Raw genomic sequence first — 24,811 nt, forward strand, 5'->3', positions numbered from 1 at the left:
CTGCCCAGGGAGGTTGTGGAGTCTCCTTCTCTGGAGATATTCAAGACCAATCTGGATGCCTACCTGGGCAGCCTGCTGTAGGGAACCTGCTTTGGCAGGGGGGTTGGACCCGATGACCTCCTGAGGTCCCTTCCAACCCCTACAATTCTGTGATTCCGTAATTTCTACCCCCACATCAGGCACCTCAGAAGGCGCTCAGAATTCAAGCAGGGCAATGGGATCTTTTCTCATCATACTGCAATGCAACTTCAGCATCACAAGGGAAAAAATCATCAGTTTTCCTCACCCCAAAAGAAGACTCGGAGACACTGAATAGATATTTGTACACTGCCCCCTCCCGAGAAACCTTCTGTCCCTGACAGCAGCGCTCCAAAAATTCAAGGAAGAGGTGTTGCGTGCTGCTAGTGCTTCTCAATTGCAATGCCTGCAAGAAGAGGTTTCCTTTCTGTGTGAATGAATCAGCCCTGCTCCCCCAGGACAACCGTGGGATGCAGCGAGGGGGCGGCAGACACGAGCTGCAGTGACAGACAGCAGCTTGCAGGGGAAGGGGAAGTTCAGAGGGCTTGGTAGGGTGGGCGGGACAGAGCCAAGCTTCGCCAGGGAGATGAAAAGATTACGTAGATGCAGCATCAGGGAAGCCACAAAATCTAGGTCAGAGCAGAGACCAACAGAGCCACAGAAAGCGAGGGAGCTGCCGCTGGGTTTTGCTTGGGGTCTGGCGGCTGGCAGAGCCAGCAGGTGAGTTGCGGTGCCGAGCACCACGTGCCAAGGCCAGTCCGAGGGCAGCGATGAGGGATTTCCATCCTCACCTCCACCCTGAAAGGGGAACGCTGAACTCTACTTCCACTGCCTCCTGGCTACGTGCAGCCTGCAGCTGCCAAGCCATGACAACGCAAGCAGCAGCTGGTCCTGGTTAGGCAGGAATGGAAGCAAGAGACTTCTGCATTTATGGTGGAATGGGTCCAGAAGCAGTGCTGATGAAGGGCAGAAAGCCTACAGCCAGCTAACCCTCTTCCTGGCCTTGCTTCTCTGAGCACAGACGTTGCTGCGAGCTAAATGAGAGTGTAAAGGCGGCATACGGCTGCTTGACTGCAGTCCGGCACTGCAGGACAGAGGCACCCAAGGGAGCTTCTCCCGCTCCACAAGAGGGTTAAGCTACCTCTGGTCTTGGAAAAAAGGAAAATAAGCAAGAGCAAGCCCCACTCTCTCAGTTCCTGCCCAACCCACGGGCGCAGGGTCAAGCCTGCATGCTTACAGGCTTCACCACGTGCTTCAGAGATGAGAGGTTTGACTCATATCCCCCCACCTCTTCCCTGGGGGGGGGGGGGGTTCATCTTTGTTTTCTGAGGCTCATTCCATAGGGAATAGGGAGTCTTAGGGAATAGGGAATAGGTCCAGCCCAAGCCATCTCCACAGGCCATATGAACGCGACACGGAGCTCCCACGCCGGGGAAGGAAGGTTTCTCGCTGCCAGCAAGAAACCCCGACGCAGCCCCCAGAGGCTCAGCTCTCCCCGTCCTTGCGCTGGTTCTAAACACGAAGGCGGCACGCTTAGAAACAAACCAGATCCAATCGCAACGCTGAGCAGAGCTGAAGCGCTCCGAGGACTCAGAAATAAACACCCTGAGGCTGGTGACTCACTGGTGGGCACGACAGTCCCCGCCAGCGCGGATGGATGGCCCGAGTCATTCTCAGCCCCGGGGAGCTGGGCAGGAAAGGCTGGGCATGAAGAGCTAGCCAAGGTGCTGCTGGAAACTGAAGGCAGAGAACCTGGGGGAAGGGGGGGGGGAGCAAAGACCCTGTTCCAGCACCCACCCCGGGCTCGCTGAGCCCCAACCAGCACCGAGAACCTCCCGGAGGGTAAACTGAGGCGGCTCAGCCGAGGCCGCTCTCCTGCTGGGCTCGCTCATTGGCTCCAGGTCACCCAATGAGAAGCGCGGCTCCGTGGCAACCAGCGCTGTCACCAAGAGCAACCAGCCAGCGCCGGGGGTGAGCCAGGGCCCCCCAGCGCAGCGGCTGCCCTAGGAGGGGGCTGCGCCTTCAGGGCATTGAATCCCCCCCCCAGCCTCTGTCCTCCTCCTTCCCTGGGCAGCCAGGGAAGTTTCCGTAGCATCGAGGTGTGCTCCTGGCTGCAGCAGGAGGTTGTTAGGAGGAAAAAAAAAAAAAAAAAAGGCTTTGCTAGCAGGACCCGCAAAGGCTGTGCAGCTGCTGAAACATCACCTGCCAGGGCTGCTCGGCCAAACCAAAGCCCCCAGCTTTTTCTTTTTATTGGTGAAGGGGGATGCCCAGCAGCCCCCCAAGAGGCTGGAGCCTCAGTTCACAAACAAAATGGTGAAGGGGCTTTCACCCCCCCCCCCCCTCACAAGGAAGGGCTGTGGTGAGGAGGAGACTTGCTTTGGGAGAAGGTCCCAAAGCCTTAACCAGGAACAAGCAGAAGCTGCGACCACCTCAGCTGAGGGAGCAGCTGCTCCAGAGCTTTCTCCACTAGCTGCGGCGTGGGGCTTCAGTCTTCACCCCCTTACAGCTCCCCCTAAAACAAAGCAAGATGCACACACTGAAATGCAGGAGGGCCAGCTGTATTTGGCTGCACAGTGCACAGGCTCCCTGTGCTTAGTCACCGCTTCAAGTCTTAATCTCCACCCCCACATTACATCAAAGAGGTGAAACTGTGATGCAGATGGAAGGTTTGGACTTCAGGTGGAAAGTAGGCGGGGGGGGAAATAGCCTCATGTGAACCAGGAGGCAGGAAATGCAGGTGAGACAAAACCCTCTAGGTTATTCTGCAGGATATCAGCACGTTCCAACTAACTCCAAGGTGGGTTAGAAGATGCCAGCTGAGGGGCCTTCAACCCCAGACCAGGAGAAAACTTGGCTGCTGAGCAAACACCTGCAGCAGCTTAATGCACCGTGGGCCCTCCTGGCTCTTCTGGTGGCAGGAGAACCCGGCTGCTAGAGGAGAATTGTCCCGTGGGGACCTGTGCCCGCACCTCTGCAGGTCTGTGGTAGTCAAGGCTGTCCCATGGACCAGAGCCCTGGGAAGAGGCCAGAGTTTGCTTAAGCCCCACATCACTTCTAAGGCCTTGGAAGGGCCGCTCACCAGCCTCCACCATTATCACCAGGGCAGCACTTCCCAGGTATGTGGTATGTGCGTGGATTGCGTTACACAGAATAATTCAGACCACCAGAGATAACTCCAGGAAAATAAAGTTAGCTTGTTACCTCCCTAGATCAATACAAACACTAACATCAGGACAGGTGTCAGCCTGCTATTCCTGTCATCTGAGTGTGACACAGCTGTTGGCAGGGCTGCCAAAATACTCTTCCTGCAATATACAGGCATCCGATGTGCCAGAACAAGAGCTGCTCTGGCACCTGAGTGCTGCAGCCCTTGGGACTGGGCAGGGCGGACACCTACCCCACCGCACTCAGGAGCTGCTACTGAAATGCTTCCTTCCTATAGATGCAATGGAGTAGTTTTCACTGAAAAGGAGTATTTCAGCAGAAGACTGAACAAAACCCACCACTTAAACAAAAGCACGAGGCAGGCCAGCAGCAGCGAAGACAGCGCACAGCAGAGGCAATTGCCTGCCATGCAGCTGAGCTCCAGGCAGGAAGAGGGCTCCACCACGCAACTTCTGCCGCTACCAACAATTAGGGGAAAAAAAAGCCAGTTTGACTGAAGGCCCGGCTGCTTTTCATCTCACAATCTCCACAGGAAGAACAGCACCAGGGGCTGAGACTGAAAGTTCATCGGATCATTTAAGGGGAGCACCGCAGTGCCCTGGGCAGGCAGCACACAGAAGGAAGGCAGAGTCCTGGGAGCGGAAGAGAGGTTCTCTCTTCCCCGTGAGGGAAGGAAACAGAAGATACTATTGAGCTGTGTTCTGAAACATGAATAAGCCCAGCCACCTACCCAATGCCCCCCCACACTCCACAGGGGACTCTGCGGTTTTTAATCTGGCACCTGCCACATTGAGATCCGGCTCCTTGTGGAATGAAAAACTCAAGGTTGAACACTCTGCACTTGTCTCAGGAAAGAATAATTAAATGCAGAACAATCTGCTTCTTCCCCCTGCAGATTCCAGATGTTCTCACTCAAGACAGGTCTTTGCTTCATACCCCGAATGGCCACTCTTTGCTGTGTGCAACTGGAATTGCGTTTCAGTGGCAAAGAAGAGGTAACTACCATTTGTAGCTTTGAGCTCCTTCAGGAGGGGAGAAGAGGGACCCAGTGTGTCCGGCCACACCAGGCGCAAAGCTCGGAAACACCCAGGTCACATGAACCAGCACGGAGGGGAGAAATATCAGTTCATTAACAGATTCTCTTCATTTGCCAAGAATACAAAGGTGGCAAAGCCTACTGCCCCACCCAGTCAGCTGAGGGATGAGGGGGCTCACAGCCAAAGAAAAGCAGCAGGGAAGGATTCTCCTCCTCCCCCCCCACCCCACCCATAAACCAAAACTGCTGATGGGGTGCAGGAGCAGCAGGAAGAGTTGTCACGCACTTGATGGGTAACTCCAACGTAGAGCTGAGGGATGCATTCAGAGAATCCAGCTCGATTACCTGCAATATTCAGGCCCTTTCTTTTCACTCCCAAAGCAGCCTATATGCTACACAAGATGAGAGCTCCACTCTAATTTCTGCTGTAAAAAGCTGATGACACAAAGATGGCAATCAATGGATTCATGCACTCTGCAGACATCCTGGGGAAGATAATTCAGTTCAGAGCTGAAGCCAGAGGCTGTAAAGATCCCCAGATCACCCACAAAGCCTCCCCCTACCCTGACTGTGCTTACTGCTCAACTTTTTTGCTTTAAAAAGGAAACATGCACCAAAAAATGGTGGTGTTGGGGAGGGATCTCATGAAGATGCAACCAGGCAATCGAGACAAGTTTTCAGACCCTCAAGAGCCCTAGATGGAAATGCCAGACTCCATCACCAAACCGGTACATTCCTGACTGCTCTACAGCACTTTGGGGTGCAAAAATTTCTTAAGCACTTGAACTCAATGGGTAAAATTTGCTTACACTTAATTTGCAGGTGTGGAAGAGGTGACGCAGAGAATTCCTGCTGCAGTTCTTAGATGCCCATATCCCTAGGGGGCATCATCCCATGACAGGTTGGACAGAGGAGAAAGGAACCTACTGCACAAACACCTTGGGAGAGTTTGCAAAGAAATGAATTCAAGTGATACTGAAGAAAGTGGGGGGTTTAAACAGTCTCAGAGGCTTAAAAGTTGTCTTAGCCCAAAGTTGACAGCAATGGCAGCCATCTTCAATCTTTCTGCTCTCCCCTCTGTTAGTCTAAGGAAATACTGTTTATTTAATGAGTAAAAAAGAAACAAACAAAAACAAAAAAAAAGAAAACAACAGTGATGCTGTTCTTCTTTTCCTTTTCAGTTTATTTTGGGAGCTGCAGTGAAGCCATGTGAGAACCCTCTCACCCCTTTGTTTATAAAATCTGGGGGAGAAAAAAAAAGCCGATAGTTAAAAGAGTGAAAGGACCACAGAAGCCATCAATATAAACATTTCTTGAGAAGGCAGGGATCAAATTCAATCCAAATGTACATTTACAGTGCTGGAAATGTTTGTGGGCTCGCCGAGGGTCCCTAGGCAGGATGGTGAGAAAAAGACAAGAAATCTGAGACGAGAATCCCCTGTCAGAGAGTTCCCTTCTCCATTTCACACCGGTCTTCCCTTCCCCATCACGAGCTATTCCTGTATTCATCCAAAGACCAGGGAACTGCTCCCATGACGTCAAAGCAGTTTCCCAGCAACAATTAATGAGGGCTGTCCACCACAGGGGTTTCCTGAAAAGCTAGCAAGGAATTATCCACCTACTTTCTACAGCATCAAGATGCAACAGGACAGCAGAGAACAGGAATTTCTGTTAACCCTGCCGGGGCTCAGAAGCAGGACTCTGGCTCAGTTCCCACTGCCACACGTCACAAATCTTTTGGAGAGCCCCTGATGGAATTCCTGCCAAACACACGCTCGCGGTGAGCTATCACATCAGGCAGGCAACGCATGCAGCTGCAGGAGGTGGCACCCAGGCTCAGGAGAGATGTGTGACGTGAGAAAGAAACCCCTTACCCTCTTGCCTGCACACTCCTCACGTGCCTTGCCCGTGCCAATCAGAAGCAGAAGCCTAAACATTAGGAAGCTGGCTGAGAGCAAGGTATTCCCCCGTGCAGCTTGCCATCCTCAAGCTGACCTGGGCTGGCAAAGCAGATCCTCGAACTTTACAACCAGACCTCAATCATTCCAGCTCCTCGCAAGCCTCCTTGGAAGGAGGGTTTCTCTCACTCTCCTTTCGGTTTTCAAGGCTGATGCTCCTGCTTATTAGCATGCAGGTAGAGGATCCTGAGGCATCTGAGACACTCAACAGCCAACAGGTATGGAGCAAATACAGATGCTGTGGCTGCTTTCCATGTTAGACCCAAATTGATATGATCATCAGTCAAGGGCGGGGAATGATGTTACAAGTCGACACCGTGTTTTGGCTGCCAGCTGTGAGAGTTGGACTTGACAGCGAAGCAGGAGTCTGAAGGGCAGGTGAGGTATTCACCTTCCCACTTACCTACGCCCAAGCCTTCAGCAAAAGGAACTCAAGTGTTGCTGCTGCTTGCAGGTCCTCAAGCTACAGGTGATGCTTCCAATTATTAAAAAAAAAAAAAAAAAAAAAAAAAAGCATTTTCAAGAGATGAAGGGAAATGAAACAGGTCCAATGCACCAAAATAAAGATCTTGCAGTACTGTAACTGGCTAACACACCACAACCAAGAAAAATAGTTCCTAGCACTAAATATCAGACAAAGGACACATTTCTAGTCTTTTGTTTCTTAAGCAAGACTGCATGATGAGCATGTGTGAGAAGGAGGTAAGTGGAATCCAAACTCCTGATTCCACTAAAGCCAAATCCAATTTATTGAGAGGTTTTCAAATAAAAGATGGGGTTAATATCTACATGTGAATACAGATACAGCATATGTAGTCCCACAGAACACTAAATTGCATGAACTAAGCTAAAAATTTTATGTGGCACATAGCCAATTAACAAGTAGTCCACTTGTGTTATCAACTAGCCAGCTTCAAGCAAGTAAAGCCTTTAAAATATAACCTGGCAGAACAGCAGGGAATATTTTGTCTGTGTAAAATGACCAGAAACTACCCAGGAGCAAGCTGCATAACCACCAAGCCGAGACTCAGGGAGTACCCATGAGACCGTCACGGGGAACTCCTTAATGACATGGAAGAGTACAGTGTGCTTATCAGGGATTCCCCCATCTCCTGGAGGTGCCTTCTCAGCATCACAAAAAGAGGAAGGAGAAAGCTCAGCGTATGTTAGCAAGTCCTGAATGGCTCAGAGAGCCACATACTCAATTTTAGTACGGCATCTTTTTAAATTAACCCCATCAAACAGCAGAAATGCAGTCACTTACCAGAGATGAATGATGTCAGGTCCCCATCCCTGAAACGCTTGCATTTATACCTATGCTGTATTTTGCACGGTGGGGGTGAGGGGAGAGGAAAAGAAAAGTCTCTGGTCAATCTTTCTCAAGCCCAAAATAATTGGAGACCTTAATTCCAAAAACAAACTCACCCTGGTAGTTCTGTACTCTCAGCAGGTCATCTATTTCCTAATCTCGATGGAGACTTCATTGCCACAACCCATTTGAGAGGAATTTTGCCAAGGTAATTTTGCTTCTTAGAAGACCCCGCCAGCTCTCACCCCTGAATGAAATGCTAGCAAATCTTTGCTGCTGCTACAGCAAGCTAATTGCTCTGACAAGCAGCTCTGAAGCAAAGCAGAGCCCAGCTGTTCAGAGGGATGTCATAAAGAGCTCTGCCAATAGCCACATGCACACCCCCCTCCTGCTCTCATTCAAATACTTCAATGGAACTGCCTCCGCAAAGCCCTGAGAAGGCTTTAAAGACACAGCAGCCTTGTTCTGCCAGGCACCGGAGCAACACAAATGTACGTGCAGGAGCAGAGAAGGGATAGCACAGTAAGCCTAACCATCTTCCAGCAGGATTCAAGTGCACCGATGACACTTTGGGGAACCCCTGACACATACCGAGGTAGGTTACAGGCGGCCTTGCTTCACTGCTACCGTTGGTGCCATGAACATTTCCGAGGGGTCAGCTTTTTTAATGCTTCCATTTCAATGCAGTTATTCTTTCTTGCTCGTTTAGTCAGTATTTAATCGCTAATAAGACAGGAAATGGGAAATGCAAATGACCCTAGAGAGGTTTTAAACGACTTGCTTAAACTTTCCCCAGAAAGGGGTTTTCCATCCCAGACCCGAAGACCGCGCAGACATGCAGGCTGCAGTCAGGTCCCCTCACCACGGATCACAGCTTGCTCTCAAGCACCCGGGGCAGCCCAGCAGGGACAGGGACAGTCCCTGCAACACCCTGACCCTCACCAGGCTGCCGAGTCACCTCTTGGGTTATGGAGACCTGACTACAGCTCTAAACACCGGTCTAGCAGCAGTCGCCCACCTCAAGCTCTCCTCCTTCATGTCAGTGGTTCCCACCCCAGGCGAGGTGCAGCCAGGGCTGGAGGGAACATGCTCCTGCAGGACCTCGCCAACTTCACGTGTGACCAGGTCAGGCAGCAGCTGGCCTCAAGGAGCCTCCTCACTCAGGAGCAGAGCGAGGAGCAGCAGGGCTCACCTGGCAGCCGTCTGCAGACAAAGGAGGTGAAGATCAGCCCCAGGCTCAAGGAGGTAGACAGACTCAAGTGAGACAGCTACAAGGTGGTCGGGAGGCAGTTGGAACTGACAGCTTCCATTAAAAGCAGAACCAGCCATGAAGGAGCGTAGTGCTCTGCTCGTAAACCCTCTTCAGGACTTGTCTCTACCGCTTTTTCCTAAGTTAATACAGTTTCTTCTAAATGATGCCCCGCCACAGGCAAAAAAAAACAAAAACAACAGTCCAATGCTTTTTAAAAAAGAACAGTAACAGACAGCAGAAACCCAACACATTTCAGCTCCATGGTAAACTAAGTTTCTAGCCTGCACAGCACCTAAATTTCAGTGTATACATGAGATTGTCTTCGTCGTTTCAAAGCCTCCTGAGCCAAGCCTGCCATGCCTGGGCACAGAGCAGATGCCTTCTTCGCGCTGAAGCTACTGTGATGCTGCCTGCAGGCAGCAGCTCCCTGCCCACAGCAATACTGACACTCCGAGAGGTGTCCTCATGGCTAACAACAGAAGAGAAAGCAATGAGAGAGAGGCAAGACAAAGAGGAGGTAATGAGACAACAGTCACTTGTGATGCTCTGTTTTCAAGAGAACAGCCACAATTACTCGGTCCCTGCATTGGCAAAACACAAAGGCTTCATAGATATTATGAGATCTCCCCATCAGGTGTGAAACAAAGAACTGAAGTTGATGCCTTCTGTTCCTGGCCACTTCAAGATTTCTTTTCTCCCAGCTCTGATCTTTTAAAATGAAGGCATCCGTCCAAGGAAACAAAACAATAACGATCTCCCAAGCTCTTTGGGAAATACCCATTGCTGTCTGAGCTATGCAAGCTTGCAGGACGAGGGCCGTCAGCTGAGCTCATGGGCTCTGCTAGGAGTGCAACTCCTCGGCCTGCTGCACAGCCAGCACTGAGAGGTAGCGCGTGGCCGTCTCTGCACCCGCTCCATGACTGCTCAGCAGAAGCCAGGCTGGATGTTCCCATCTCCCTGGCAGAAAGCCTGTGCTTGGAGGGACTCTGCAGCACCTGAACCCAGCAAAGCTGTAAGACTTGGAGATCAGACGAGCAACTTGACATCAGGGGATTTTCCCCACGTTTAACTTGTCTATTTTGGGGTTGTTTCTTCCTGTCTCCCAGCACTCAACCAATCCCCTGCAGTTTCAGACCTGAAGTCCATAGCCCTATAAAAGCTCCAGCAGCTACTCTGCAAATGAAGAAGCAACAGAGGAACACAGGTCTGCAAGCAGTGCTCCAGCATGCCTGCAGGGATCCAGCAGGCCAAGGATCTTGGCTCCACAGAGAGAACCTTACAATCTCCACTGAACCTCGTGAAAGCAAACCAAAAGCTCTATTTTGCTAAGGCATGTCTATGGTCTGATGCATACTGACTCAGGGTTGTTAAGGACAGGCAGGTGCCCTCTGCTCTGGAAGTCTGCAGTCGCAAGATCAGTACTGTAAAAGGAGGCAGCTTTAGATGCTGTTCTTCCCTATCAGGTCTTCCGATGCTGTTCTTCCCACCTACCAGCTCTTCCTATTTTCCAAATACCCCAGCCTCCTGCTTCAACCCTGTTGTCAGCTCTTAACAGCGCTGTTAAAGCAGCATGAAAAGAAGCTCTATAATCTGAGTCTGAAAACCTGGTCTCTAGCACTTATAGGCCTGGCAGATGGCTAAGCAAGAACAGATTCCAGAGCAAGAAAAGCCTTCCAGCTCTAGGACACAAGCACCTGCCCCAGACAGCAGACACAGCCTCCTGGGGGCTCAGCCAGCCCTTCCAGAAATCACAGCCCGTTATTAATGTGGGTTGGCAGCATTTTGCCTTCAAGAAGCAAGCATGTGAGAGGATTTCCTAAGCTGTATCTCTCTCCTCAGATGGGGAGACAGCATATCCTGGGTGGGAGGATGAGGAGAAGGAAGTGTGAGTCAGCCTCACCAGCAGCCTCGGCTCCCGCAGACTGGATAAAGCCCTACTGAGACTTTGCTGCCTTCTGCCTTCCGCACCTGAGAGTCGTTTGCTCAGGTACCGTGTGTGCATGCAGCAAAACTAGGTCAGGGAAAGCGGGGCACAGAAAAGATGCCGCAGCTCTGGGTGTTGCCTGTGCTCGCAGCTTGCAGGGAAGCTGCTTATGCCGAACGCGGTAACGTCGCGGAGCAAACGCCAGCAACACGAGCACAGAACAACAGCTCAACACGTTACCTCCCTCTCTGGCAGACATGTACCAAGTGAGCCTACGCTCCACTTTTCCCAGGCCAGCTTCTGCTGAGAGAAGACTCGTCAATTAGGTAGCGGATATAATCTCATCACGAGGTAGGGAGGGGGGAAAAAACACCTCCAGACTTGTGACACGGAACCGGTGGGATGGCATCGCTGCAAACCCACAGCAGCGGCCCTGGACAGGGCTCCCCCCTGTGACAGACATGCTCCAGGCAGCATCGGGAACTGACAGCAGCTGCAAGGGGAGAAGAGCATCGCCGATGGCCTGGGCGCATCGTGTACCCACCTGGACCAGAACACCCCTTCCCGGAGAGGGGGAGCAGTGCTGCGTGGCGGTGGGGGAGGAAGGCAGTGCTTGGGAGGCTGGAGGGCTGCATCACGGACTGCTCTTCGGGTTGGAACTGACCTCGGTCGCTGCAGCAGGCTGCAAGAGGAGAGGTTTCCAGACCTGGGTGCCTAACATGAACCAAGTGCTGCCGGGTACACACCAAGCATCTGAGCTAGGGGACCAGCTCGAGCAGGCAGACAACACCAACAACTGCACGTGACAAGGAAAAAAAAAAAATCTTCCATGAGTCCTCCAGGCCACGGGGTTGCCTTTTTCTTTTCTTTTTTTTTTCTTTTTTTTTTTTTTAAATGCAGGAGCATGCATGCAGCAAAAAAGATTTCTTGGTGTTTGGAGCCAGGAAGTGGGAAGGATGAGAACTGCAGCGCATTGCTGATAGCAGCTACCTCCTCTAACACGCCCCAAGAAAATAGCTCCATGGGCAGCCAGAAGCAGAGCCACAGAAAAATTGAAAGTGGAGGCCAGCAGAATCCCTGCAGCTGGGACTGAAGGATGGATGTGCTGCTCTTAGCCTTTTTCAGGGGGCTCATGAACAGAAGGGAAACAGAACAGCCAGAATTCCTAACTGAAGTCCGACAACCAGCACATATTTCTTATAGGGCCCAAGGTTTCTACAGAAGAGACCACAATAAGGGAGCGAGTGGTAGAGTGAAAAAAAATAAAGAATGCCCTGCAGAGCAGAGGAGAGGCCACCCTCCAAATTCCCCTCAAGTCAGAATCATGAGCAGTTGACACTTCTGAGAGGGGCGGGGAAACCCAGGCTTTTAGGAACTTCGAATGGCTTCTGTACCAAATGGGAAACAAATCCAAATTGGGGCCAACGAATAAGGATCCAAGAGGTAAGGCCTGCCCTATCCTCAGCTCACCCCACTGCTGGAAACCCACTTCCCTCCAGGTGCTGCACAAACACCAGCAGGCAGAGTAAAGGCACACACCACTCTTACACACCCAGGACCCTAAAGCAGTGCAAGGACAGGGTGGAGCTCCTGAATGCACAATAAACAATAAGGAACATTTGGAGAGGCTTTCTTGGCCTAGGAGAAGAATTCAGAAAATAGACTGTATGTAGATAGTAAATCGTCCCCTGCCTAACTGCTTCTAGAAACGTGCTCCAGACATGTGAGGTCCAAGGTCCAGGGCTCTGGAGGCAGGGAGGGAGGCCAGGAAGGCAGCAGCAGTGTGGCTCTTTCCTCCAACAAGATCCTTCCCTCCTGTCACCTGTGTTCAAGGAGGGCATCCTCCTCCTCCCCAGCTCCATTTGGAAGAAAGTTCAGAAGCAGAAGGTATGGAAAGCAGCTAAACCCATCGGCTCTGATGGACAAAAAGTCAAAGGGGTATCAGAGATGGAGGAAGGGGGAGAAAAATGATAGCAGGAGAAAATACCAATGCTGAGAGACCCTCAAGGAAAGTCAGAGGAAGGGAAGAGTTCAGTTTAGTGAGTAGCTGGAAAAATCCTTCCGAGATGAAACATCCTGCCCTCCAGCTCCTCTTAAAGTCGGTACTGCCATCTCTGCTGGAAAAGGGTCCCTGTACCATGCATGGCAGAGAAAACAGAAGTCTTAAATTAAAAAACAAAAAACACAATTTTCCCTAAGAAAAAAAGTAATAATAAAAAATCCACCCCACCACCAAGCAGCTTTAAGCCAGCCTCAGCCATGCCCAGTCTCTGATGCTGTTTTCTCCTCTGCCCTTGTGTGCCCAGAGGAGTTTTCTTCCCAGGCTGAAGCCAGTCTCCAGGTATTAAAAAGGAAAATTGTTATATGATTTTATTTTTTATGTTTTTAAAAAAGGGACCTTCCATTCAAATCCGGCTCAGCTGAGGATGTGTTATCATGGCAACCATCCCCTCCCTGTCTACCCCAGCGAGGAGAGCATTAAGCACACAGCTCTGAACGATCCTGCGCTAGCACACGGACTGCAGCCAAGCCCCACTACCCTGCACAGCCCCTCCAAGCCAAGGCCAGTGTGATTTGACATGAACCAGATCTGTCAATGGCCCAAGACAGACACGTGGGCAATCATGAGCAGTGGAAAAGACGTAGCACACTCCATTCAGCTCCAAACACTGATAAATAATTCAGGAAGAGAAATGCCGCAATACAGAGCAGAGCACGGTTTAAAAATAGAACATGTGCTGATGCCAGAGGAACGGAGGGAGAGAAAAGCAGAGAGGTGGCATGAACTAAAGCCTGCGTGGCAACAAGCCGGGGGCTGGCGGGCACTGCAGCCCCCTAGCTCAATACGCTGATCCCAGCAGATGTTTATTTGCTCACCCTTTCAATTAGGAATCCCAAACTATTATTCACATGGCAACAGCAAGCAGGGCTACCCCTTCTGGATCGCAGCCCTGCAGCGATGCACGTACCCAAGAAAAAGAGAAAAAGCCTTCACGCTGGAAAGCCCGCGGCGAGGACAGGACTGAGGCGTGCCTGGCGGACACCAGCGATGCTCAGCTTTATGCGGTCCGGCGCTCTCTGTGGGGTGCAGGTAGATGCTGGAGGCTTTTCTCTAGGCAGCCAGTCTCCTAAATTCAGCCGCCTTGCGTTCAGATGCTTCCACTCATCCTACGTACCATCCATCACTAGCCAACTGTCCCATGTTTGACGCACTTTTTTGTGACACACTGTGCAGCATCACCACCACTGCCACCCTTTTAGGGTGAAAGAGCTCAAGAAGCCCCTACCTTGTCTTCAAACTCCACTGTCCTTCCCGCACTGGTAACCGCGCAGTAAAACGCCCCTTTGCGCTGACTTAGCGCATTCACCTGTCCCAGCACATCTGCAATTTAGGTGCCACCTGCACTTTCCTTTTTCACAACAGAAGCAATTTAAGTCATACCAGAAACATCATTATCAGATTAAAGAATTTCCCCTTCCAGCTGCAGACCCAAACACATTTCATTCACTGTCAGCTATGAAGAAGCCTTGGTCACAGACAGGGTCCCTTTATCCCGCTTTGCCACAGGCAGCTCTCCAGAAAAGAGGGGCCACTCCAGGCTCTGCAGAACCTGTGAAATACTCTGACAGATGGCTGCTTTTTTCTCTCCTCAGAGTTTCAAAAAATAACACCAAAAAGACACCCATCTCTCCCTGCCTCCTCACGAAGGCGAACATCATCGGTTTCCCAAGTATTTATAAAGCAGGAAGCTGCCATTAACAAGAAAAAGCAGATTTTTATAGGGAAAAATAATATGCTATCATGTACAGCTAATTCAAAACCTAATAAATCTGTAGGCAGAAGCAGCTTACTGTAAATATTTCAGTTCTTCCCCCCCCCGAATATCCAAAAAAATTGAAAGCATAAAAAATGAGTGAAAAAAAAAGTTAAAAGGCCACTGTGAGGAAGTTCAAAGACAGACCCAGATGACTACTTGTAAAAAACCTCAGTCTTAAACAGGAAGTCATAAACAAACGGCCCCTTAGGTTCAAGCAAAGATCTCCCAAATTGTATTTTGCCCTGAATTTGAGCTGAAGTGAACAAAGCCATATTGCTCAGCCTTAATCAATGGAGCACTGCAACGCAGAGTTCACCTGCTTCTCTGAAATGCAATATTCATGGAAATCCTGCCTAAAACTAAGCACGCTGCCTTCCCAGCCCCTTCACCTTACCACAAGTTCCACAATCGCGTTTCTCTTGAGCCATAAAGCTGGAAAGGGGCTTTAAGGGGAGGGAAACAGCCACGAGCTCATCACAGCTGAAGAATTATTGAATCATTAAGATTGGAAATCAAGATCATCTTTAAGATCATCTGGTCCAACCATAACCCTGCTGCTACCAACATCACCCACTAAACCACGTCCCCAAGCACCACCTCCAACTCTTCCATGAACACCCCCAGGGACGGTGACACCACTGCCTCCCTGGGCAGCCCGTTGCAACTCCTGACTGCTCTTTCCGAGCAGAAACATCTCCTGATTTCTAACCTAAACCTCCCCTGGCACAACTTGAGGCCCTTCCCTCACGTCCTATTGATGTTTACCTGCAAGAAGAGGCTGAACCCCAGCTCCCCACACCTTCCTTTCGGGTAGTGGTAGAGAGCAATGAGGTCTCCCCCGAGCCTCCTCTTCTCCAGACTAAACAACCCCAGTTCCCTCAGCTGTTCCTCATAGAATGGCTCGGGTTGGAAGGGGCCTCATGCATCACACAGTTTCAGCCCCCCTGCCATAGACAGGGATGTCACCCTCTAGATCAGGTTGCCCAACGCCTCATCTAACCTGGCCTTGAACGCCTCCAGGGATGGGGCATCCACCATTTCTTCCAGCACCTCACCACCTCTGAATGACAAATTTCCTCCTAACCCCTAAACTCCCCCCTTTTAATCCGAAACCCTTCCCTCTTATCCCATCAGTATCTACCTGAGTAAAGAGTCCTCCTTCATCCTTTTTATAAGACCCCTAAGAGCTGGGATCTCCTTCAGCAGGCCACTGAAGTGCCCCCACTCTTGACAAAACCACACACCGCCACTTCCAGCAGGCAGGCCCCAGCCAAGGCTGGGCACCAGGGACCCGCATTCACGAGGCAAACCCACTGCTGGCATGTTGGGTCTGACATCAAACCAAACTCCCTGCCCCACCTCAGTCAGAGAGGAGGCTTTCATAACCCTATTCCATGATTTTCCTGGGTTATTTTTAGCCACCAACGCTGCTGTGGGGTTTCTTTCTGCAGCATACCACCACACAATTCCTCGAGGAGTTGTTGCAAAGTGCTCCCTCCCCAAAATCACTGAGTTTTACTAGACTATGGGATCCAGGCCCAAAATTATTATAGAAAGTAAGAGCAACAGACCGTGGCCTACCAAGGGCATGGGAGTTTAAATAGGTTTAAATTCTGGGAAGTTTGTAACCCTGGCAGATGCCAGGCCTAGAGCAAAGGCTCCTCTTCTAAGCAGGAAACCAATCTGAGGGGACACAAGCACGCAACTCGAGAGTGGAAGCTGCAAATCCCTTCTCATCGCGCAGCCGATCCCCTTCCCCATGAGGATGACCACGGCTTCCTAAAGCAGGCAGACGGAGAAGATGCTTTTCTAGCAGAGCTTCTCCTCCCGAACCACTCCCCAAAAATATATTTAGAATTTGGTAACTGTCCAGTCTACAGCTTTGTGCCTGTCATTAAAGTGTGAATCTCACATGTAACTTTGAGGTTATATTTTAAATTAAGGATATGTTTGATGGAGAAAATAAAATAAAAGCAGGCAGTAATCATTCTTCAAAGTGAGTTCAGAAGAAGCCTCATGTTATCCTATTTTTCTACATAAGTAATGAAGCAAGTATTGTATCACATCAATAGCAGCAATGGGCATTTCCCAGGCAGCCACAAAACTCAAAAGCCATGTCCTCAAAAGCACATGAAACTGGAGCCAAGAAAAATAAGCTCAGTCAATTAAAAAAAAAAAAAAAAAAAAAACCAAAAAACCAAACACCACACACACACAAAAGCACCAAACAAAAGAAAACAAAAAACAAAGAACAGCAGAACAGCATTTTCACCTTCAGCAGAGCCAGGTACCCTGCTCACTTCAACAGGAGCCGCAGGGCTGTGCCCTGCAGTTCCAGCAGGATGAATCTTAAAGATTCCCAGGTTTGAGCTCTCTGTCCACAACTAGCAGGGTTGTGAGATGTTGTTCTTTGCTGGGCCAAGCCGAAAGGCTTTGCAACACCTCCCAGCCACAAGCCATAAGGCTTGCCAAGATCAACTCGATCATAACTTGCTGTTATCAGAATGCTTTTGAGGGAGGGAGGGTAGTTAAAGCTTACACAATTATGCCAACAGTATTTGCGTTCGTATTGTATTTGTCCGACTCATATTTGAACACACTGGATCCAGTGAAGGTACTCTGACAGAACAGTTAAAACCTCAAAAAAAGCCTTCTGATAGTTGACCAACTAGAGAGAGCCTATTAATGCTCCCACTAGTGGCCAGACAGACTCATGAGATCAATCCCTAGCACAGAATCCCTCCACAGAACACCGATCGTTAAGGAGCCAGGCTGACCAGTTCTGCTGCTGACCAAACAGTTCATTTGTTCTTACAATTATGTTGGCACAACCCCGAACACAGAGTCAGCAATAGGTCAGAGGTTTCATTTTCGGAGCAGCTCTAAGAAGAGCTCCTACCACAAGCAGCAGCTGTATCAGATGAAGCCCATTTGTACCAATATGAGCACAGCATCAGGCCAGAGTGCGGAGTTGCTTTCACTCTACCAGCAGAGCAAAGCCAGACTGCTCAGGCTGCTAAAAGCCCGCACAAACATTGCGGCTGAAAGCTGATATATCTGCCACTTTCCCAGATTCAGGGAGCTACGTGCTGGGGAGGCTACCTCCAAAAGGTGCCCAATGCCCAGGGCTTCACATACGCCCAGAGAGCCTGCTACTGTCAGCCCCGTGCCCCTGCTCAAAGGAGCCCAAACCATCTCAGTCCCGGGTCCAAACCTGACACGGGGGAACAACACAGCTCGGAGCAGACACTCAGCTTTTGGGCTTCTGTAATTTTAAAGGTGGAAAGAAGCTTTACGGTTTGAACAACCTCACCCAGCTGCAGGCACAGGATCTAGACCACCCCTCTGCATTTTCCCCATGTTCTAGATCTTCATTCTGCTTCCTTCCTTTATTTCCTAGTGAGAAGCCACGACAGGAGGAGTGGGCTCCGAAGCACCTGCTTGTCTTGGTTTGGCCATGGGGAAAGAGACAGGGCAGGATCCTATTTTCTAATAGGCAGCATACCTGAAGCTTCCCCAAAGAGGTCAGTCTCTGAGATACAGGGAACACCTTCCATAATAAAGCAGTTCTTGTGTCTAAACTCAGCTCAGAAGAAATTAGTTTCTCAAAGAAAAGGATGTCAAAGCAATATAAGAATTTTATAACTTCATTAAAAAAATATATAAGAGAGCTGGCATAAAGAGTAGGCTGCATCTGCCTACACTCAATAATCATCACAGAAATTCACTGGGAGGCAGCAGTGACTCAGTCTGCACTACACAAAGACAGCTTGTGCTCGCAATACATAATGAAACTGGGCTTTATAGACGACCATAAATCTGCATGCGCCCCATTGACAACACACATGCAAGGGAATCCCAGCACTGACAGACATGGGCTTGGAATTATCAGCCCTTCCTCTTGCTGCTACCCTAATAGATGATCTCAAAGCTTTCCCCCACCTCCTCCCACACTAGGAGATGGATTTCATAGAATCACAGAATGGCTCGTGTTGGAAAGGACCTCAAAGATTATCTTATTCCAGCCCCCTTGCCATGGGCAGAGATGCCACCCTCTAGATCAGGTTGCCCAGGGCCTCATCTAACCTGTCCTTGAACACCTCCAGGGATGGGGCACCCACAACCTCTCTGGGCAACCTGTTCCAGCACCTCACCACCTCTGAGTGAAGAGTTTCCTCGGAACCTCTGATCTAAATCTCCCCTCATTTAGTTCAAAACTATTCCCCCTTGTCCTGTCAATATCTGACTGAGCAAAGAGTTGCTCTCCATCGTTTTGATGAGCCTCCTTTAAGTACTGAAAGGTTGCAATGAGGTCCCCCAGAGCCTTCTCTTCTGGAAGCTGAACACCCCCAGCTCTCTCAGCCTTTCTTTACAGGATAGGTGCTCCACCCCCAGATCATTTTTGTGGCCCTCCTCTGGGCCCGTTCTAATAGCCCCACATCCTTCTTGTGCTGGGGGCTCCAGACCTGGGTACAGCACTCCAAATGAGGCCTCCAAGAGCAGAGTAGAGGGGGACAATCAACTCCTTCCCCTGCTGGCCACCCCTCTCTTGATGCAGCCCAGGATGCAGTTGGCCTTCTGGGCTGCAAGCATGCATGGCCAGCTCATATGGAGCTTTTCATCCATCAGAACCCCCAAGTCCTTCTCTGCAGGGCTGCTCTTACTGAGTTCTTCACCCAGTCTATCCACATGTCCAGGATTGCCCCTAGATTTCCCCTAGAGAAGTGCTGTGTTGCAGCCACTGCTCATGCCACCAGGAGGCCACGCGCAGCTGTACCCACGCAGCCAACAAGCCCTGGTACTCTGACTCCTGCTTCCTTTCTAAACAGCAGCCATAGTTCCCCTTTTTACAAAGGGACAATAATAATCCAAACAGTAAGAAGACAGACAAAAAGCTGAAGTGCCCAAGTCAAAACACACGGAGAGCCTTGCACGCTAGCAGCCCATTGAGATCGCCCAGGTCTGACAGCAGCATGGCTCCACACCTGCTTTTTGGACAGAAGGGTCCAAGCTGCAAAACTCCTGTGATATGATTCAGAAGGAAGACATGACATCGAGTCCGAGTCATCAGTACAACCTCTCGCCTGAAACCAAGCTGTTGGGCAGCTGGCACTGGGAACAGACATGTACATTGTTCTGCTTGTGTGTTGAATTTTGATTTAATAAAACCAGTTGGGCAGCAGATGAGAGCTTCTATGAGGCTACCTCCCTCCTCTACTGCTTGGGGAGACTGCATATTGTCTACCTGGATACTCGCTGAAGTCCCCAGAGATCTGTTTTGCCACAGCTCTACCTGGGCTAAATTTAGCAGAATAATGGAAGTTGTTGGGAGGTACGCAATTGATTTAGGTATCTGCACTTTAATGCTGCCAGGCAGCTCGTCCCTGCATGACCCCAAAGTATCCGGAAAGAAAGGACATCCCAGTAAACATCAGGACACGCACTGGACTATCAGTGGATCTAGGAGCTGATGATCCACATTACAAGACCGCCAGGAGCTTGAATTGGCCAAGTCTCTACAATGGTGCCAAAGCAGGCGTGGAACACAACACTGTTTGGATGTTGTAATAATCCATTGCTACGTTATGGAACAACGCTGAGCAGCAACATCTCTTTTGCCAGCACTTTTGCTTGTTAAACAAGTCAAAAGTATTTTGAATGCCTTATGACTGCTGAACATAAGAGTGGTAGTAAGTCTCTGCTGCTTGTTGTCCATAGTCACCGTGCTTGGTCCTCAGAGCTGGGGTACCTCAGCAGAGATACAAAGCAAAACTTCTTTGATACCAGAAGGTACAGAGTGGCATTAATTACCTCTAATTCACAACCCACAGGTAAGCCAGAGAGCTAGCCTTCAGTTGTTGATAAAAAAAAAAATAAATAAATCATTGCAAACACCCTTTCTACCTTATCTGAAGTACTGGAAAGGATCAGCTCAAATGAACATCTACACTGATGTAAACCAGGCAAAACTAGCTGCTTGCTGGGGACAGAGACTATCCAAACACCAACTCTTTGTACTCCATTGCAGAGAGGAAAGGAACCTACAAATTAGAGCAGCTCTAAACTTCCTCCCACAGCCCGACCTCCAGCAACAGTGCAGACACGGCTCTGCCAGCTGGAGGTGCTGCACCCACCCGTGAGGTCCATCAGAACCAGTGGCACCCAACACAGGGCACCCAGATATCCAGGGCTGTCAGCACCTCTGCAAGAAAGAAACTATGGTAGGCTACCAAAAATACAGAGCATCAAAATAAGCGTATCGCTCTAAAAGAGCCTATTTCACTCACATTAGCTTCCAGAAATGTACACTTCAAAAAAACTGCAACAGGCACGTGGAAAAGCTACCAGCAAATGCAGCCATTCAGTCATATCTGGCCCCAGGAAGAGGAAGCCGTGATAACAGCTCACTCAGGCACAGGTGGTGATCGAAGAGCAGGACTCTGGGCTCTTCTCAAGTACAGTCGCTTCAGTGCCATGCTACGAGCTCCTGAACAGTATGGCAGCACCACTCACTCACCTCATCTCCCAGGGCAACTGCTGTTCCTAAGGAACTGGAATCCTCAGGCGAAAGAAACCAGAAGAAGGACAGCATGTTATTATTAGATCGGTATCGACATAAGCTGGAAACAGAATACAAACCCCAAACTAACCATTCTACCTATTCGAAACTTCAGCCTCAGTTAGCAAGCCGCAAGCACAGCATCAGCTGAAGCACCCCTCTCACTCGCCGTGGTCCCAGGAGCATCAATCATCACTGCCACTTATTTCTCTGACCTCTCCAAGTCTTTAAGATATGCTACCCTTTAAGATGCACTACCAAAACACGTAATTAAAGAAAAAAAAAAAAACGAAAACGAAAAAGATCCAGACCAAAGGTAAGAGTCATTTGGGTTACAGCACTTACTTCCTCCCAGGATTACACTTCCCTGCCAGGGCTATGTCAACAGCAAAGAGACACAGATGCCTTCTGCCTTTTATTAGGTTTAGGGGCTGAAAAACAAGTTGTAAGTTCTGACCCTGCAGCTGCCTCTTCTCAAAAAAGAAAAAAATAAATCAAGTTCTTCAATTAGCATTGATATAGTTGAAGCTTACCATTAAGTGATACATAATGAGGTGAAATACACTGTGTATGTGAATATATACTAGCAAACATCTGTGCTGGGACTACCTTGATGCATTCTTCACACTTTTCACACAACTCTTTGCATGACAGATTCACACTTCTCAAACAACCCATTTCGGCATGAAAGCATTCTCTGTTCCCCCACCTGATTCTACACAGGAATTACGCCATGACAAAATGACTTGGAGTTAACATTTCTCCAGCACACTAATTCCTTTCTTTATCTGTCACCATCTACCACAGAAAGAAAGACAAGAAATAAAATTTAAAGTAGATAGATGGGAATGCTGGAACACAGCAGGTGAAATCCAAGCTCCACTTTAATCAGAGAAAGCTTTGGCTCATACATCGCCTTTACAAATAACTGGAGAGCAGGGTAGTGTAGCTGAAGACAACAGAAAAATGTTTAAGCACTGAACGGAAGGTAATTCTGGAACCAATCCTTCAGGTTATTATTACTATTTCATTAAGTGGGTGATTTATACACCTTCCCCCTGAAAACAGAGCTTTAGAATAGCAACACTGACACAATCTTAAATTTAGCAACACAAATGGCATCACTATTATAAGGGGAACTTGATGCATCTGCACTCTGACAAGAGGATAGGATATCAGGGGCAGAACAAGAGGCGCTGCAGAATGCCTGGAGGAAGGGGTTTAGGGATCTGGTGTGGGCACGCCGCCCTGCTCTGCTCCTCAGGCATCCCTCAACAAGTGAGCCTGCCTGTCCCCTGACCAACTCCTGGCCGTTCTCCTTCCCCTCTAATTCAGTTGACCCCTCTATTCTATCCAAGCTTTTTTCAAGGCTTGTTGGAGACAACCTGGGACAACTACAACTGGGACAGGCAGAAGCGATGAGTACTCCTTCAGCTGCTATGAGACCGAGCGATGCTGCTGCCCCTTTCTCCTGGCACTGCCTCCTCCAAGCTGTGGCAGAATCCCAGATCCTTACGCAAGCGTTTCCCAGCCACAGAGGAAGTGACTGCACGTCATTTTGTAAGTTCTCTGGGACTTCGCTTGCTTTCTGTACAAATCCACGTTACTTTAGGAAGTGTTAGTTTACTCACAGCCCTCAGCTTTTGCATGTCTTGTTTTAGTTGAGTAAAGTCACGCGAGTTGAACTCAACAGGTGACATAACGCCTGATGTTAGCCACATCAGCGCAGTTTCAGACACGTGCAGTGCCCCCCTCCAAGCCTCGTTTGCTGGGTCTAGCCCCTCCTCATCACACAAGCCCCAAAACCACACAAAACACTATGCTGTTCAAACCAGCTGCATCACGTTTCTAGTTTGGTGCGGCACAGTGCAGTCAAAATACCCTGGGACTGCTCTCGGCCACAAGATGACCTCGAAAACTTAAGCCCAATGTAAACAACTGTAAACCACTCACCTAGCAGTGAGTCTGCAGGAAGCCTGGAGCAACTGTTTGAGAAATGCAGTACTTGCACCAAGAATGGATTAACTTTAATTGTCAGCATAGCATATAGTCCTGCACTCCACAGAGCAGGCTGCTGAAAAAACCCCTAGGTAATGCTGGGCCCAGAAAATCTGAGCTCACTTAATGAAAGCACCACGCCTGGGTAAATCAGATTGTGGCTGAGACCCCAAGAGACCCCTCCAAATGAGGATATGGACAGACTGGCTTCCTCTGCCACCTCATCAAGAGACGATCCACAGGTATGTAATTCTACAGCTGCAGCTCACAGATGTGAGAGGACACAGGCTGCTGCAAGATGCATTACGTCCTGGCAAGCAGCACCTGCTTCTTCTAGCCCAACATCTAGTACCCTGGGGGACCGCAGATCTTGCCCCAAAACAGCAAGCCACGATGAAGATGCCTAGTGAGAAATCAAAGGAAATTAGTTCCTTTAATTTCACTCCACCGAACATCCTACCAACCTAGAGACCTGACGCTCACAGGTCAGGCAGCCGAATCTCAATGCAGCACTCGACTAACTCCATCTCTGGATGGAGAGAAGCCTAGTTACAGCTACACCACAGAATATAGCTTCTCAGTTTTGGTCTGAGGAAGGTGTGAGCAATCAAGGCCATTAAGATTCACCAAAGATGAAGACGGTGCTACAAACCGAAGTCTGATATTGTTAAATCACTCCAGGTTTCATCACGCTCGTGCTATGCGGGTAGCTCGAACTGGCCCTCAGGAACCACTGGGGCAAAACTGCAAAGCCTGATGGCTAGGGGGTCAGTTGGCTCCAGATCCTACTCACCTCCAGGGCACCAGTCCCCAGTCAGTCCCCACTCCTGAGCAGGGGGAGAGATCAGAGAACGGACCATATCCAAGTGATGTTTCTCCTTCACAACTGGCATGAGTTGAGTTGGGAGTCTTAATCCAGCTCCTCAAAAGCCAGGTGGCTGTCTCCAGCAAAGCATCATCACTGCAAGCAACCTGTTGAGATCCATCCTCACTTGTGCAATCCCTGGAGTCTGAAGTAATGGTTTACTATCCAGTGAAGCTGCCATCAAACATCACACTGTGCCAGCTTGGTGGACAGAGAAAAAAATAATCAGTCTGATGTCTTTCCTCATCATCCAGACTGTCAAAAATACCCTCATATTTGTAAATATACACATACACACATACTGGAATAAGCTTCCGAAGTTTCTGTGTACATAGAATCCATCCTTATATTCCAAAGAAACAGGAATGAACAGGAGGAAATCTTTAGAAATAAATGTTTAATAGCGCACTGAAAATACAAAGAGCTGTGGATGGGAGAAGCGAGACCCTAAGAGAACATCTGTTGGGGAAAAAAATTCAGCAAGCCAACTGCAAACTACTGAATTGTCATTCAGTAAGGCAGGAAGATTACTACAGGTATCCTTGGTACGGTTTAATGGAGAATTTCTAGCTTGAATTCAAGGAGAAGGACACAGAGGTTATGCCAGTCAGCCTTAACAGCCTACAGGAATCAAGCAGGACAGAAGAACGGAGCGTAAGGAATTGGAACTACCTGAAGCTACTACAGGGAACCAGACCCCCAGGTCTCAAAGGGAGATGGAGAACAGGTCGAAGCAAGAGATGAGGTGAGATTCTCAGCAAGTACCAGTGAGAGAAAACCAAACTGAGACCAGCCACACATGGAATTTCTTTGCATGCTGTCAGCGGGAAAAGGAACACCAAGACAGAGACTTGGAATCAGCAAGGGCACAGCATTTTGATCTGTACACGGGCAGGCGTTTGCTTTTGA

The 24,811-nt window shown here is 49.4% G+C and overlaps 1 protein-coding gene across 5 annotated transcripts in view; it reads right to left on the reverse strand.

Moving 5' to 3' along the window:
* The window catches only part of R3HDM2 (R3H domain containing 2), a 57,237-nt gene that overhangs the window by 30,318 nt on the left and 2,108 nt on the right, over nucleotides 1–24,811 (reverse strand). For 2 of the 5 annotated variants that reach the window (XM_084303690.1, XM_084303687.1), the window contains exons 1-3: nucleotides 8,078–8,209; nucleotides 7,442–7,496; nucleotides 6,581–6,652 (exon numbers count right to left, since the gene is read on the reverse strand). The exons of 1 other annotated variant lie outside the window; for it this stretch is intronic. The gene's annotated coding sequence lies outside the window, so the exon portion shown is untranslated. Of the gene's footprint in view, nucleotides 1–6,580; nucleotides 6,653–7,441; nucleotides 7,497–8,077; nucleotides 8,210–23,830; nucleotides 24,035–24,811 lie in introns of those variants that run through there. 2 more of the 5 variants (XM_084303686.1, XM_084303689.1) reach the window with 2 other exon arrangements.

This window comes from Netta rufina (assembly GCF_964035555.1).
Source record: "Netta rufina genome assembly, chromosome: 30".
Lineage (NCBI taxonomy): Eukaryota > Metazoa > Chordata > Aves > Anseriformes > Anatidae > Netta > Netta rufina.